The sequence below is a fragment of the Nipponia nippon genome, unplaced genomic scaffold (genome assembly GCF_047370975.1).
Source record: "Nipponia nippon isolate SJK-2023a ecotype South Korea unplaced genomic scaffold, ASM4737097v1 scaffold_6, whole genome shotgun sequence".
In the NCBI taxonomy this organism is placed as follows: domain Eukaryota; kingdom Metazoa; phylum Chordata; class Aves; order Pelecaniformes; family Threskiornithidae; genus Nipponia; species Nipponia nippon.
In genome coordinates this window covers 36861197-36878575 of record NW_028262380.1, presented here as the reverse complement: position 1 = coordinate 36878575, position 17379 = coordinate 36861197, and positions in this window count along the sequence as shown.

Below are 17379 nucleotides of genomic sequence, written 5' to 3'. Positions count from 1 at the left end.
TGTCTGCGTGAATGCTCTAATCATTAAGCCCTTGGATAAACAAGGGGAGGGTATAGGCCACTCTTGCCTTTTTACCAGCCTAAGATAATACATAAAACTTTTCTATCTCAACTTCATTTTAAACACAAACAAAAAATATCCATAGCATGTCAACCCACCAAGCAGCAAAACATTTTCTCTACCCTTTCTCTACCTGAGCCTTCAGGCCAGAGTGTAGGAAAGGCCCACCGTCACGTAGGGTCACCTGGATACCCACACCCACTGAATATCCATTCCTTCCAGAGACACTCATCTTTAGGCCACCCACTTCTCTTTCTGGACTGGTATCAAATTTACACAGTTGAGTATGAATCAGGCACCCACAGGTTGTTTTATTAGGTATTACAGCTGTTATCCCAGGCCTATAGAGTACCCCTTTCTCCATATTTCCTCTCCTAAAAAGTACCACTACCTGTTCCCAAGATAGCTGTGTTTTGCATGGAGCCTGTGCTCGTTAAGGCCAGAATGACAGCTGGATTAATTTCCATATATGAAGGAGGTACTTCATCTGTGAACCTCAGTGGAACCTATATAGATGAGAGAGGCCCAGAGCTCTCCAGTACCACCAAGTCTGAGACACCCCTGGGCATGGCATGTGCTATGTAGGAACTTTATTATCAGAGAACCAGGCACCTCTGGATTACAGATCCTTCAATGCAAAATTGCAGCAGAGTGTAAATTTTAACCTCACATACACAAATACCACTTAAAACCATTTGTGGATCTAACCTTTAGGCCTTTTTAAAAAAAAACCCTAACCTCAGCAGGTATTTTTCTCTCTTTTCTGTTTCCCATCTAGCCTGGGAATTAAGAACCAATCAGTTTACAACAATAAAAACAGTTTGGAAATAAAAAAGACAGAAGGCCAATTTGCTGAACATCTACCCCATTCGAATGAACCCCAAGTTTGTTGGGCATTTGTCCTTAAAGCACACTTGACAATGGGGCAACACGATGCTGAAATGCTCAAAGGCAAAACTGTTCTGGGATAATCGGTTTATGCACATTCACAGTGTGCCATTCATTGTATGCGCAATACAAACCCCTTTTCTGTGCTAAAAGACAGAAGGACTCTGGAGGTTTACTGGCCATGAATGAGAAGTCTTGCTCTATATCACAATATAAGCTAGCAAATGTATCATGAAGCCATGCCAATGCATTACAGTGCAGGATAAAATAAAAAACATATCAAGATACCTCTTAAAACAACGCAGACTATAAATTCATAGCATAGCTCCTTCCCAGATACTGAAAATATGGGCTAAATGCTAGTTTCAAATCTGTACAGCAGGCTCCTTGACTAACATTTGGCTCTCAATAAAGAGATTACTGTAGGATTAAGCCTTACCTTGGGAGGTAGCGAAGAAACAAATCTCTAATTATCTCTGCTCTTGTACTCTGGCCATGATTTCTTTTTCTCTGGGGAAAAATAAGCTTTGTGTTGTCTAAAGTTTAATGTGTGTATTCTTTCAGTTAGTTTTAATATATTTTAAAGTATTAATAAGGTAACTTGTAACTTTTATTTTCTAGTTGTTACATGTACTTTTTAATAGGAATATTTTTTGTAATTGTTCTTGCACCATATACCCATGTTCATGCTAAAAAGCCCTCTTTTAAGTATTTTACTGTATAACCTGAAATTCCCTTTTATGTATGACCTAAACCACTTGAACCACTACAGGAGAAGGAATTTTGGATTTGCAATCAAACAGTTTACTTTTTGTTACTATTTAACTAAACTATTGACAAATATTTGCAAAGCAAACTCTCTTTGTTAATGACTAAACACCATCAAGAACAGAAATAACCTTCCTCATTTAGAGAGGAATGCCATCCAAGGGGCAAAATTTACTATCTTATTCTTCCTCCTAGGGGCAAAGTTGAAGTTGGAAGAAAAATAACTGAGGAAAAAAACAAAGAAGTCTTGATCTAGAAAAATAAAATCATGGCTCTGCTGAGTGGAGTGAAGAGGGAAGCAAACTGAAGGACCTGCTTTCTAATAACGTGAGAGAAAACATAACTCAGTATGTGACTCTGAGGGAGAGAATGAGAAGTTAATGGCAGACAGGAATTGCAGCTTAAAATAACTTCAGAAAAGCACGTGAGATAGTGCTTTTGGTGAATTTTGTCAAGAGGAAAGAGAAAGATGAACGCAGAGAAGAAAAGATGTCTAAAAATGAGGGAGACTGACAAGACATCACAGAGGGGTACAGGAAGAGAGTAAGGAAAAAGCATGGGGAAGATTTGAGAGAGAAACATGGATTGTTGCATGAGAGGGAAAACCAGGATAAGTACCGATGTTGCACACGCAGAAGAAATTAAAATCACCAGGAAAATTCACTAAGCTACACTAAAGAAACAGGAGCTAGAAAAGGGAAAAAAAAAAAAAAAACATGAAAAATGAAGAAAACCCTAAGTTATCTGTCATTTTCTCATTTGTACTAAACCTGATCTAAATTACACACACTTTTGTTTGATTTAGAGGAAGTCAGGAAAGCTCTACAAAACAGTTTTTTTCCCTGGAAAATGAAGTATCCAAATCACAATTTTCCTGAGCTGTTTCTATTCTCTTAGGAAAAGTAGAACAAAATATGTTATTCTGAGTTAAACTGAATTGATGTTAAGTTTGCCTAACCAATCAAAACCCCTTATTTGGGGTTAATCTATAACTAAACTTTTCCTGTGTGAATTGTTGTAGGGTTTCTGGGGAGTTATTGTTCAACTACCACATTCTGTTCAATGGATTAACTTTCCCAAGGAGGATTGCAGCTTCCCATCTGCCAAAACTGTTACATTATACACTACTTGCAGGAAAACCAGTATGTCACGGGAGGCGTTGCCTAAACAGACACCTAGTCTAGAGATGAAAATGGGAATAAGGCACAGAACTGTTTCTTTCGTGGAGCCCCCCCTTCCCACTTGTACTCATTATTTGCTACCAGTCCACAGCCTTATTATGGTTTTCTATTTCCTACCCTCACCTCCTTTCACACCCAAAGATATTTCTTGTACGCTCCATGCTCTTACCACTACTACCACATCTCTTTCCGCATTACTGCTGCCTTCTCTCTGCCCCCGTTCTTATTTACTAGACACTGTCTGCTACGAAGACTAGTATGTCTGCTATGAAAAGTAATATGCTCTTCTTGGTATTTCGGGCACATCAGCCTGTCCAGGAATCTTCATTCTCAAATGACTGTCACTCAGACCCTTTTCATGAGCCCAGAAAACAAGCCTCTTAGCCAATGCTAGTTAAGGGGTCGACCGAGGATGTGAGTGTGTTTGTAAAACATGAAGTCCTTGGTGTGTGCTGGCACAAAGGATACATATTTATAGGTCAAAAAAAAAAAAAAAAAAAAAAAAAAAGACTCAGTACCAACAAAGAATTTCAAACACAAAAAAGAGAACATTTTTCAATTATGTGTTGTGATGTATATGCCCAGGGGTATAACATGTATGTGCACATGATAGCGCTGTTGATGATAAGAAATGTTTTCAGCTCCTGCTGATTTTTTCCTCACCCCTAGGACTTGTTATAGAAGAAAACAGATTTCCAAAAATCTGTAACAAAAAATATAGTAAGATAGTCACATTTAAGATGTACAAAAGAAATTTAGTCTTGGATCACAGTTCAATTGTAACTAGATTTCTTCCGGCTTTTTTAAAAACAGCAACTTCATGTATTTTACAAACTAAATAAGCTTACATGCAAAATTAACTACTAAGTATTGCAAATTTGTAAGACATTTTAGCCTTTCCTTCTGGAATCAACTAACCTCACTGATTAGTCACACAGGAAAAAAAACCTTTTCAAAGGTTCCCTCCAAAGAACATTTGTGTCTGAATTATGAGAGACCTAAAGGATGAACCAGTCAAACGTTCTCTAAATCCTGAGCACATCGGCTTTGTGTTGGAGAGGAGTTGTCTTCCACCCCCACAAAGGAATTTCAAAGGTGTGAGTTACTCAATGTACTTGTATTTTTCAACAGAAATAACAGATGTTCTCAAGATTCTCCAAGCTGTGACTCCAACTGTTGTGCTGAAAAAAGTCACGACCCAGCTCCTACAAACATATTAAAACCGATTTTATTTCACTTTACATTTTATTAGCCAGTTGCTCTGTCTATTTATACCATTAAACATGATGCTTTCAACGACAAAGGGACTCATCACACACTAATTGAAACCAATGTCAGCACTCCAACTGGGTGCCAGAGTCCTTTACAAACATTGGCAAGCATATTCAATGAACTTGTGTTTAAAAAAGTCCGATCTTTGCATAATCTCTCATGTCTTGTGGTATTCAGAATACCAAAATAATAGTCACGGGAACCAAAGCAGTTTGTCAAGGATCTGTCCCTTTCTAGTTACACCCCAAAACTATACGGTTAGACCTGCCTTCTCTCTGTTTTATAAAAGAGGTTTATTAGATGCCTGCTTGCATAAAGCACATATGAAGCAGTGATGCAACCATGGTATAAAACTCATGAACTGCTAATTTACTGCAGGGCAGGACTAAATCAAGTTCACAGTGGATAAGTGTACCTTTAAAATACACAACTATCATTTGCATGTACTCTTTAGTCCACCTCATCCCCTACCTGCGAGCTTGACAAGAGGTAGCACATGATGTGCAATTTCTGAATCAGGATTATACCAACTGGTCATCTGGCATTAGGGAAATGGTAACAGCTGAGCTCCTTCCAAAACCTTTTCACCATGGGAGCCCTCATATGAGTTTCTCTCTACCCACCTGACAATATTCACAAAACTTGCATGATTGCAACTGGTGTTGATATTTAAAAACAATTTTCTTCTCAAACTTGGAAGAAATTGGTCCATAGATTCAACACTTGTCATGGACAGATTGATAGACAAAGAGCATGAAACCAGGTAAAATAGTAGTATTGCATAAAATTAATGCAGCCCATGGTGAATACATTAAAATTGCCTGATTGACAGACCCTAGAAAGTAATTACCATGGTGAAATCATTAACTAGTACTGTGTTAACTCTGTGGAGCTCTGCAAACAAAGATTCTCTTTTAGTTTGTCAGTGACCTAAGAGAATAGTATCTTTCTCTTCAGGATTTATGGGCTGAAATACTAAAAGAGTTTGTTATCCAAGTCAGACAAGTCTATCACAGTAAAGCCTTCACTTAAAATCTCTGTTGCTAACACTAGTCGCTTGTTACAGCCATATTCATAATCCCAAGAAACTTTCTTAAGCACAGTACAGGTTGCACTTTGATACTTCAGGAGATATCAGATGATAACAAGCCACTAAAAAGTATATTTAATTTTGTCTCTCTCATAGCAAATTACACAATTTTTAGTTTAATAAAGTCAGATAAAGAATGCGTGTCTTCTTATAGCATTGTCTCTATCAAAATATACTTTTGAAGAAAACGAAATGTTTTGACTGCTGACAATTGAACTGATTTTATACAGAAAAATTTCTCTAGTGCCTTGTTTCCTACATACACCAGACGAATATTGAGAGCCCCAGCTCTCTACACATTCATGGCTAAAAAGACATGAATGCGTTGCCTTTGAGACTTTTTCACATAAAGAAGGAGGGAGCCTTCCTTACCTGTAGTCAGAGAGGTTTTGTCTGTGTATGGTTTATTCATATAGTGTGTACGTTATTTGAACGACTTAAGTCAAAGGCCTTTTTAATATGTACCTGCTAGAATCAATACTTAACATCCAGATGATTAATAGGGTTTGCAGCTTGGGAATCAAGTCTTTCTGAATACTAAAGAGTCAAATATCTAGCGGTGTTTATTGGGTGTATAATCCACCTTTGAAAAGCATAAATATTCTGAACCTTCATGGCCTGTCACCTTAATTAGCCAAACTATTAAACAATTAAAGAGACATTTTATTATCAGTGCTTTTTGTTCTTGAGCACTAGAAAAAAACATTTTGCCTTTGACTGCCTGCATGGAGAAACTAACTAAGAAATCGACTGAGAATTGTGCTGAGAATTGTACTGAAATCACTGAGATTAAACTTCATATAACTTAGTGTCAGTGAACGGCATCAGGGACTGATAGCCCATCCCAGAGGGACTGAAGCCCTTCACTCTCAACTAGCGTGTGTGTTCACACTACTGGGGCTCCAGTCTTACTGAGGGCTTTGAGAGTAGTTCACCCTTTCACTATTCAATCCATAGACTCTCTTGCGATTAGTCTAACAGCATGCAAATGATAGCTGGATATTTTTAAAGGTATATACATCCATTGTGAACTGGACTGAGTCATGCCCTGCCCTGGGCTCATTTTAAATCAGCAGTTCATGAGCTTTACTCCATGGTTGCATCACTGATTCATATGTGTTTTATTCAAGTAGGAGTCTGATAATACTTATTTTCTAAAACAGAGAAGACATGTCTACCTTATAGTTTTGGGGTGTAACTAGGAAAGGACAGATCTTTGACAAACTGTTTTGGTTCCTGTACCCATTATTTGGTACTCTGAATACTTCAAGATGTTAGAGATTATACAAAGACTGCACCTCTTTAAACTAGAGGCATTATGAGGTAATAAAGTCATGGAAACCACAGAAAGGAGGCAGGCTTATTGCAGGGAGCTGTGACATAGCAAACAACCATATAGAAAAACAGGTTTAATTTGTTTGCTTCCCATACAACTCTTTTATGTAGGCTGCCATACAGAATAAAACAAATGCCCTACATAAACTCTAGTATATTATGTCAATAGAGTCATCTTTATCAAATGTACTTGTAATCTTGCTGGAGAACAATATCAAAGTTGTTTGACAAGACCCATTTGTCCTGAGTAAAACAGGCATTTTATGGTCATGAATGAAAATGTGATATTCTAGCTGCTAAATATTGAAAGCATGTAGGTCTCGCAGTTCTCTAGCTTTCTGTCCACCTCTCAGTGATGTCTTAAGTCTCTAAGAATCTTAAATTGCATGCCCTTGTTATTAGCCTAAATTCTGCTCCAGTCTCATGACTTCCAATTACTTTTCGGAAGGTATAACTTACAACAGAATATTCACTTTACCTACACATGAGATGATAAAATAACAGAATTTCCAGAAGGAACAGAAACAGGGAAGAAATGCCATTTTATATTAGCTCTCCATAAAACAGAATTGTGCAGAACCACGTGTAGCCCCATTCTAAAATCAAAATTCTAAACAGACGTGGCCAGATGTTTGTCCAGTCAGCATTGTGGGTGAATTTGATTGTGATGCTGGTAAGGGACCTCTAAAAAAACACCACTGTGCCCCCATCACACCATCCTGAGCATGGTTCTCACTGAGTGAGACAAACAGGGTGACTACAGCCCCTCAGGGTGCAGCCTGGTAATACTACTAAACCAGTAGCAGTCATCTGCCACAAAAGGCACAGTCCCCGACCCCTCTTTCTCTCTTAGTCCCTATGACAAATTTAATCCTGGAATCAACAGATTTAAGCAACTTTTGTATGGCAAATTAAACATCCTATGTTGGAGCTATTTCCTGGAAGTTTATTACAGACTTACAAATGAGGCAAATAATTTGGTTTACTCTGTTTTTATTAATACCGCTCTTAAAATTACACCTAAACCCACCCTCGTTGTAGCTTACACTGTACAGACATAAAACAAAGAGGCTGTTTTGACTCTAAAGTGCTTATTATTTATTACTAGCTTATAGAGAGAAGATGAGCAGGAAGAAGATGTGATACCGGTTTATATGAAAAAGTGTATCTAGGAAAACAATTATGTAGCTATGCTCAGACTCTGACAAACCTTGGGGCAGAGACAAGATGCTTGAAAAAGCAGAAGAAGATGGGCTTAGGGGTATTTACACAGATTTTGTGCTAGGCATAATCAGCAGCATGGGTGAAAGCATGAAAGTGAATGTACAAGAGTGCTTTAAAAGACTGGCATCATTTATATAATGGCAGTGAGGGACTACTTCTTGGTGTTGTAGATGACACATGCCTTGAAAAGTAAAGAGAAGTCATTTGTATTTCACACAGTGAAGAAAAGGGAGCCAGTGGCGTTGTGCAAAAAAAGAGGAGTGACAGGACTGGGACAATGAGCCAAGAAAATGACCTTTGCAATTGGATTGAAAGACAATGAAAGTGCTGTTAAGTGTTTATGTGTTATGCACATAGCTCCCAGCAGGTTGTTCTAGGGGGAGAGAGGCAGGAGGCCATGGGAGCTGAGAAGGTAAGCAAGACATACCTGGAAAAGATAACAAGCAGTAACAGGACAGAAATCAACTGTTGAAAACAGACTAGAGCCCACAGATTAACAACTTGAACAGCTGGTTTGGATGAGACAAGAGCCAGCACAAGTGCATCCTACTGTTAAGTGTCCTGTAATTAAAGGTTAGAAATGTTTTGTAAGAAATTCATACAAATCTGACTCTGCAGTCTGGAAAGCAGCAGTAATGAAGACTGTAACTCAGAAACACCATCAGTCCAGAAACACTTCATCACATGCAGAACTTCAGGCAAACTGGACAGTTCTTGGTATTGGCTTTCTTAAAACAGAGGTGAACCTCAATTAAGTTTAAAGCAATTGCATTATAGTTAGAGTCTTTCTCCAAGTGTCTCTACACTTTTCCCACTGGGACTTAAAAAAAGTGAGCAAGCAGAGATGAAGGACGAGTCTTAAGAAAAGGCCTGTCTCCTGCCAGAACTCTTGAGCACTGATTTGGGGATACAAAGAAGACATGGATTTGGATTAGCAGGCTACCCATGGATTCTCCCAGCGTACTGAATTCCCCTGGATTGTAAGGGTCTGGGTATAGCATAAACAGTAAAGCAGTTCCTGCTTTGTGCAAGAAAAAAATCTTTATTTTCTCATTCTGTCCAGCTGTTGTTCTGCCAGGGAAAAGGGATTTGCCGTAAGCCTTTAAGTGTTGTACACTGACCAAATTCTATATTAAAAAGTTCCATGTGGACAAATCAGACTACAGCACACACTTAGGGAGACTTGGGAGACCTACAGGAGTACTTTCATGCAGTGATAGCAAAGAATACTCTGACAGCTAGCAAAATTCAGCTGTGAGCTGCTAATTATCATGTGCTCCAAACCTCTTTTCACAGATGAAAACCGTCTGCAGTTGAAGCTCTGCAGTCTCTGAAAACCTTATCTGGAGTTTATCCTCTGAAGGCTGTGGGGAGAAGGGAACTGACCCTTTCAGGACTAATTATGTAGCTTTATCTGCCTTCTCAGATGGAAGATGAAATTTCCATTTTGAAGGTTTTTATATAGTCTTGCCATATTTTTTGCTGCTTTCAAAAAATAGTTACTTGGTTTTGCGCTTATAAAAACAAATGCTTTTTGAGGTATAGGGCTCTAAGAAATGGTCCATCACCCTTTTCCCGGGAGGAGAAAAAATTGCCCTGGTGTAGTCAATGCCTCTTTCTGTGCCTGCATACAGCCTGGTGGTTTGAGCCCAAGCTGTATCCAGCCTGGGAAGAAATGGTACAACCCCAAGGTTGCCTTACAGTAGGGAGACATGCCACCTTTCCAGCATGGCCTGTAAGGAATCAAAGACAGGATTACCCTGTGCTACTAGCTCACAGCACTAACAGGATGAAGTAGTCCTGTAAATCTTTAATACTCTGCATCCTATGCCTTGTTAGGGTTTTCCCTCTTTCCTCTTCTAGGACTAGAATCAATTTGTGTTTTGTTCTGATCTACAAGTCTATGAACTTCTAAATACACAGCCATCAGGTCTTGCAATCAGACAGTTCTTTGACACTCCGTCTGGGTTGTCTGGCAGGCTTTCACATGACACTGTCTTCTCAGCATGGTAATGTTTCATCTGGTCTTTGGTGGAACACAGATAGTTTTGGTATCTTTGTTCATTATCTGCTAAATGCATTTATTGAGCAACTCTTCTAAATAAGAGCATAGGTCTACATTTGGCGTTCATTTCTTACCGACAAATTCCCTGATATTGAATTAAGGAATGGTTACATTGTCTTAATTCTCTGTAGTATACTGTTTTCAGCTGTAGTGTTTTTCTTTAAGAAAGGGGTTTTGTCTCCTCAATTTTTACTAGTTAATTCTGATCACTTTTAAGCCACTGTTCTGCATTTAAATATGAGGACAAGAAAAGAGAAAGTACCTTTCTACAAACTCATCAGGAGTTTGCATCTTGGAGATCATTTATCTTATTGTTTTACTGTATTCAGCAAATAGAAAACCACAAGCTTATACTTCTGCTATCAGCACTCAAAGCTCTAGCTTATAAATAAAATGAATAACAGGGTAGCCATAAGTTTAATATTTTGCTTGTGTTGTTGCCAGCTCCCTCTTGTTTGTGTAAATGATCTCCAGGCACTCACTGTAGAAACAAACCTCTGGTGTTGGCCCAGAATAACAATGTATTTGATTTTTGCCCCAGCGTTAGATTTTGAGTTCCTGTCTGCAGTAATTAATTATAAACCATTGCTCCCAGGCCTTTTTCTCTATTACTGTTTTCTAAACAGCAGCTCCTGATTTTGTATATATAATGATTGTTATTTCTTCCCAGGTGTATTACCTTACATTTATCTATATTAAATCTCATTTCTCTTTCCTCTGTCCATCTCTCAAAAGTTGCCCCTAGCCTTATTCTCCAGTGAGGAGAGATCCTTTCTCAGAGCTGCTTTGTTTACGGGATGCATTGCTGGAAGTGCGCAATAAGTAAAATAATTGTGTAGCTCTTCTAGACTTTTCATTTCCTCTTTTCTGCGTTCCGATTCTGCTCCCTCTGATGTAGTCATTGACTTCAATTCAATCAAGAACAAGCATTTAAAGAGCTGGCCCATTGTCTGGATAATGGCAGTAGTCCAGTTATTGAAATTTCTTAATCCTTTGTTTGGATTAAATTTCTTGTTCTCTTCTGAAACAGGCATGGGGGATGAGAGAAGAGATTAAACTGTATTACACTGCATCCCAAGCCTAGAAAAAATATTTCATAAAAGCAACTTGTAAATACTCTCAGTGTCTGCTGTTTTTCTGCACCTGAAGGAAGCTGTTTAATTTTGTGCCAGCACTTTCATTTTGGCCCGTTTGGATTCAGTTGTGTCTCTACTGGACTTAATTTTGATTTTTAGCTGACAGATTTTTGATTCTGGGCTAGCTTTTGGCACAGCACCCCCAGTACTGTACATCATCATTGATTTGTACCCTGATGTCTCTCAAGTATTCTATAATTCTCTCTGCATATCAGTAAAATAAAGATGAACTAGCTGAGAGCAACCCTCCGGGTTTTAGATTGCTTTTCACAAAATCTTGCCCAGGAAGTAGATTTGCCTGATCCCAGCCAGCAGCCTAACTGAATCTGGCCAAGCCCCTCATACAGATGAGAAAGTGAATCTTTTCCACCAGTGTCACTTAAAATGTTCTTGAAATGCTCTATAGATGCCAACAGTTGCTGCAGTAGCCTACGCAGGGGTTTGGGAGTTCCTGCTCCCTTCCTGGCTTTGGCACTAATGATCATGCAGTCCTGCAGGGAGTCAGCTCAGCAATGATGCTAATTAATTCCTGCAGACAGGAGCGCAAAATGTAACATTGTTGAAAAAAATCAAATGCCTGTGCTGTTTTCTCTACAGCTGGTCTCTAATGCCTGCATTTGGGGAAAATCTTGAGCACAGCTAAGAGCAAAAGCTTTCTCTCTCTTACTCTGCTGTTAAAGAAATATAGTAGTGAAGGACAGAGTAGTAGCAAATGCAACAAATTAGAAAGTGACTAAAGTAAAATATAGGATAAAGAAAAATGAGTTCTCAACAATTTTAACAGTAGGGCGCTCTTAGGAAGGATACTGCTAGAAACATAAGACTGGAAGAGACCATCTGGGTCACTGAGTCAGTCCCTGCAAACACAAGCTGTCATTCAATAATCACTGAGTCCAGAACGATCCACAGAATATTGACTCTGCATGCCTCCATACATAACAGGCCTCATTCAACATCTTACAATAATCTTAAGACCTACTGTGAACACAAAAAATCACATCAATAATGTGCTTCAGGAAAAGAACAAGTGAAATCATGGACATGTCAGTGTCTGAGGACACAGATTTGCGATCCAGCCTTTCTCCCCTCCCCTTCTCACCACATGTGCCAGCACACTGCATCAGATCAGGTCGCAAGTTTGGCTGAAAACTCACTGTATAAAATAGTGATTCATTTTAAGCCACATCAACTCCCTGAAACCAGTCAAGAATGAACAGCTCTTTTTTTTTTGGCAAGCTTAGTTCTTGGCTGAAAAGCTCCCTGGACCAACCTACTGCTCAGCTGCACAAGTACCAGGAGGGACCATGGTGGTTCTGACTTAGATAAGGATAAACTGCTACAGAACTGCACTCCAGAGATGAAATTTCTCATTACAGCAAAGCCAACCAAATGGCTAGCTGCCACTGAAAGGAGCAGCTCCATACAAGTCTGCCCCAATTGGCACTGCTACTCAATAAACCATTCAATAACTATTCACTTTTTATGGCGAGGTTTGTTTTCCTCTAATTCAGCACATCCTGGCCACCAGAAAAGTGGAAATGCATGGCCAAGGAGGAGGGGGAGCAGTAGAACGACCTCACTTTTTTGCACTGGCAAACTGCTAGAGTTGTGTGGTTGCATTGCAAAGCTGTGCTGCATAAGCAGTTCCCTTTGAATGCTCATATTTGCTCCTGTACCATTTGTGTGCCAGCATCCATAGTCATACAGCCTTGTGATGGACAGGATCAAGGGCCTAATTAAACTCAAGAAGTCTGGAGAAAAAAAAAAGCATCTTTTTTTTTCAGCCAGGGTGTTCCCTGCTTGAGTTCAGGTTAGAGCTGAGCAAGATTTGCCTGCATGATGGCAGAACAAGAAAAAGTGGATAGGTGTAGTAGGTAAGGAGTTGGAGGAGCTGTGGACAAAATTTCCAGATGATTCAGGGAGGTCCGTTCCTGAGTGAGTGTTGGTGATAGCCTGCTTCAAGCACAGAGCTGGATTAGATGACTTCCAGACGTCCCTCCCAAACAACATTTCTGTGATTTTATAATTCCCTGCTACAGGAATTAAAAGCCATACACCAGTACTCACAGCAGTTTTTGCACATGTGCTAAATGAACTATACTAATAAGTGTATTTTAAACCTGCACAAGCTATTAATGACAATGTTTCTCTTACCAGTTTTTCATGTGTCCAGACTCAAGCCAGCCAGCTCTGTTAGATTTCAGCTCTTCTTGGGGAAAGCTCCTAACTGGGTGCTATTTCCACTCTCCTGCTGCCCAGGAAAGCAGTCACGCAGAGCTTTCTCAGAAGACTGCCACTGCGCTCTCTCAGTGCTTCTTTGCCCTTATTCCTCCCTTATTTCTTCTACTCTGAGCACAGCAATGGAATAGTTCCTCTGCTTCTCTTCCTCATGGAGTACCACTCCTACCGGAAGGACAAAATTCACTCTATACAATGTAGCCTTTCCCTCTTTATTTAGAAAATGTGGGATTACAATTTATATGTATTAGAAGGATTTATGGATCCTCTAGGTAGCAAAAAGGGACATAACATGACAGAAGATCTGGTAGGCGTTGTTCCTTTAGTTCACAGCACACATTAGGGTAATGCAAACACACATTCAGAGTGCACGTGTCACACCTCCACAGTTCTAGGGACTGTATCTACCAATCTATCAATACATGCAACGGATCCGGCAAATGTCATCTGTAATATATATAATAACTGTTTATCAGCTGTATGAAAAAAGGAAATAACTATTAGGATGTGACCTTGCTCTATACACAGCATCAGAAAAAACAGTGCCCATGATTCAAGAAGGATATGTAAGCCCTAGAAAAAATTCAGACAGAGGGCAGCAAAAATGATCCAGACGTTGAAGAACAATCTCTAGGTTATAAGGTTTAAGAAATCTATTAAATGTATCAGAGAGGAGTGGTGACTGGATCACTGTGCACAGGTATATACATATGGAAAAGATACTTGATAGTAAGGGGGGCTTTTCAGTCATAACGAGATCTAATGACTGGAAACTGGAGTTAGACAAATTCAAGATTGAAATAAGATGCAATTTCTTAGCAGTGGGGGTAACTAAACACTGGAACAACTTACCAGGGGAGGTGGAAGAGTCACCACTGCCTGGAGTCTTTAAGGCAAAATGAGGTATCTTCCCAGGAGACATACTTCAGTCCAGCCTCTAGGAAAAGTCCTGAAGGAGATTAGGCAAAACGATCACTAAGGTTGCTTATAGCCTTCCAGCCAGGAAGCCTTTTCATACAAGTCTACAAATGCACCACAACAGAGTGCCTGCTATGCTGTTTGAGTTGGGGAACTGAGGCTGGGCCTACAGTATCAAATTTATAATGTCCCTTCTGGAAGAAATAGTACCCTCATATCCCAGGCACAAATTTGATCTAAATATTTATCATCTGCTAGCAGCAGATGGATTTTTTAAATAAATAATAAAAAAAAAACAGAAATCAAACATATACTGCCTATAAATATTTACGTAATTTTCATGGATAACATTGGCTTTTGTGTGTCTCTCTTTAAAAGCATTTCGCTAAGTGCCATGACTTTAAAAGTCAGAGATATCTAGCTGTGCATGCATAAATTTTCCTGGCAGACACAGTGGAAAAAAAAACTAATTGAAGATAGCATCAAAAAGGATTTTAAAAAAAGAAAAAAAATACCCAACTTCGTTTTCGTGACTACTTACTCTGTGTGTGCCTTTCACTTAGCAATATTATTTATTAAAATCTATGTTCCTGCTATCGTGTGCTCACTATCACTGTCATACCTTGGATAAAAAAAATTGGTTGATGACATTATAAAGTTTACAATGATTGCTCAAATCTTCAGGGAACTGGATCCCTCCCTGTGACATTAAACAATTTACAGAACACCAGGAACAACCATTCCAATATCAAGAAGCTATTAATTTTCATCACTTTCATAATTTCACAGGTGTCAAATCTTAATCCATTATGCCCAACTATATTATGCTGCACAGTTCCTCGCTGACTTGCCATGGGCTAATTATTGATGGTTCACTACATTCTAATAAAAACTCTATCTCCTCTGTCTGTCAAATGGAAATGAAATAACAGAGAGAAGTTGCCAAAATGACTACTTGAGATCCTTTAAAAAAAATATACAAGAGGAGAAAGATGTTCTATTACCCTCCATCCCATAGGTCATTCTGAACACTGCCTCTTGAACAATGTTTTTGTTTTGCTTCTTCAGTTTACCTTTTTCTTGCTAATAAGCACCAGCCTTCATACAAACGTCAACTTGAATCTTCAAATTATTTTGAAAGAATGCTATGTTTATGGATATATTAATCAGTTATTTGAGAAGACAGCAATTCTGCATTCAGTGCTTTGGGAATACACTTGCCACCCAGTTACACAGACACAGAATTTATGCTGTAGTCACGATCTTATCTCTAACCTGAAACATTGCTTTGTCTCACTGAAGGGGGAAGGGAGGTCTCCTGATAAATGTACTGGAGGAGACTCTGCTTTGCTCTTTGCCATACTGCTGTCTGCCTCCATGACCTTGCAGTAGATTCACAATTTCTATAAAGTTATGGTGGCTGAAAAAAATTACCATCCCTGTCTTTCCTGCTCCTCTGCCAGTACTTACTGTCTTAATTAAGAAGTAAAACAGAACAGTTTTAAGAAGCAGATATGTTCGATGTCCATTATTCCACAGCAACAACTCACAGCCTGAAATACACACTTAAAAGGGCATCTTCTATTTTTACCAAGAGGGAGGTAATCCCTGGCACAAAGCCACGCCTGACACCTGTATGTGGCAAATGCATCTGTTACTGCAGCTAAACCCTACAGGGGTAATGGACAAGAGGCCATGGGCAAACAATTCCTCTCTCTGGATGCGCACATATGGCTTGATGCAGCAGCGTGGGCGGAATCCTCCAGCCAGGTCTGAGCCAGTCACAGGCGCTGTGTATTTGCATGACCACAGCGTTGTATCTAACCTAATTAGCACCATGTCCAACCTAATTAGCACCACCTACCAACAGGGTTAAGTACTTTGGGCGCACCAGCACGCATGCAAGTCTACAGCTGCTGCTTCCTATTCTGCAAGTAACTCCATGAGCGTGTGCTCTGTTAAGTCCTGTGCTCTGTTGCACGGTGTAAAGGTGCCCTCTGTCATTTCTTTTTTAAATAGCAAACAGATAATTTTATTTTATTGCTTCCAAGGCAATGTGAAGCTTCACTCACTGCTGGTTTTCCATACATTTTCTATTTAACTGAATCGGAAAAAAATGCTTAGCATACCAAAATACTCGGATAAAATACGTTTAGGATATGCTTCTACATGTGTCTAAAAAGAACCCAAACAATGAAAACAACTAGGTGAAAAGAAATCCCTAAGTCTCTACGCTCAGCTGCTCATGTAAGCGCTGACTCTCTGCTATCTTGTCTCTGGGGCACTAATTTACAATTCTGTAAGATGTTACTGTAAACTGCTTAGTAGCAATGCTATGTCCATTTTGCACAAGCATGAATGATGATCCAAGGTGTGAAGCAACAGAAAATCAGCCTCTGGTATTTATACATGACCTTAGGGAAGTACATCTCCTTCAGGGCATAGCTTTGGGAATTTTTGTTTTCCAAAAAAAAAAGATTCTGTAGCAGTTTAATCCCTTTTAGCTTCTCAGATAAACTGATGGAGCATGCCCATTTCAAGCTAATACATGGACACATTAAGTGTAGTAATGAAATACAAAATTCCTATAAGCAACTAAAGTGGGCATTATCAGCTGGCAGTTTACCATGTGTGTCATGGTAGAAGAAATCTTGAGAGATTTGAAGGACGCGGTGATTGCTTCAGGGAAGGTATTCCATATGTTGAGGGTGACCAAAAGGACATCATTAACACAGCCATGAGAAAAGCAGATGGAGTAGGTATGGAGACTGAGAGAGAAGAGGACAGCAGATGACAGGAAAAGGCAAAGTTATGAAGTGTTGTGGTGCAATTGAGAATGCAGCTGAGCTGACAGAGCACCCAGCTGCTGGGGAGTGGGTGGGCTCCACGGGCATTCAGCAGAACAACCGGGCAAACCCTTACAAGAAGCGAACGCTTCTGTGCCGGGTTAATTCCCACAACTGGCTCACTGGGGTGAGATAAGCACCGGTGTTGGCACAAGGGAAGTGCCAGGAACGAACCGATGACGAGGGGTAAGGAAGGAGACGCAGCACTACCCTTTCGGCAGCAGCTAGCTATTACCTTGGCTTAGCTCTATCGTCAAAATCAGGTCACGGCTCAACAGCTAGCAACAGCGCTACATAAACCAGCATAAGCCATTGCTGCTCTGCAACCCCATGTCTCTCACCACTTCCCTCTGCCCCA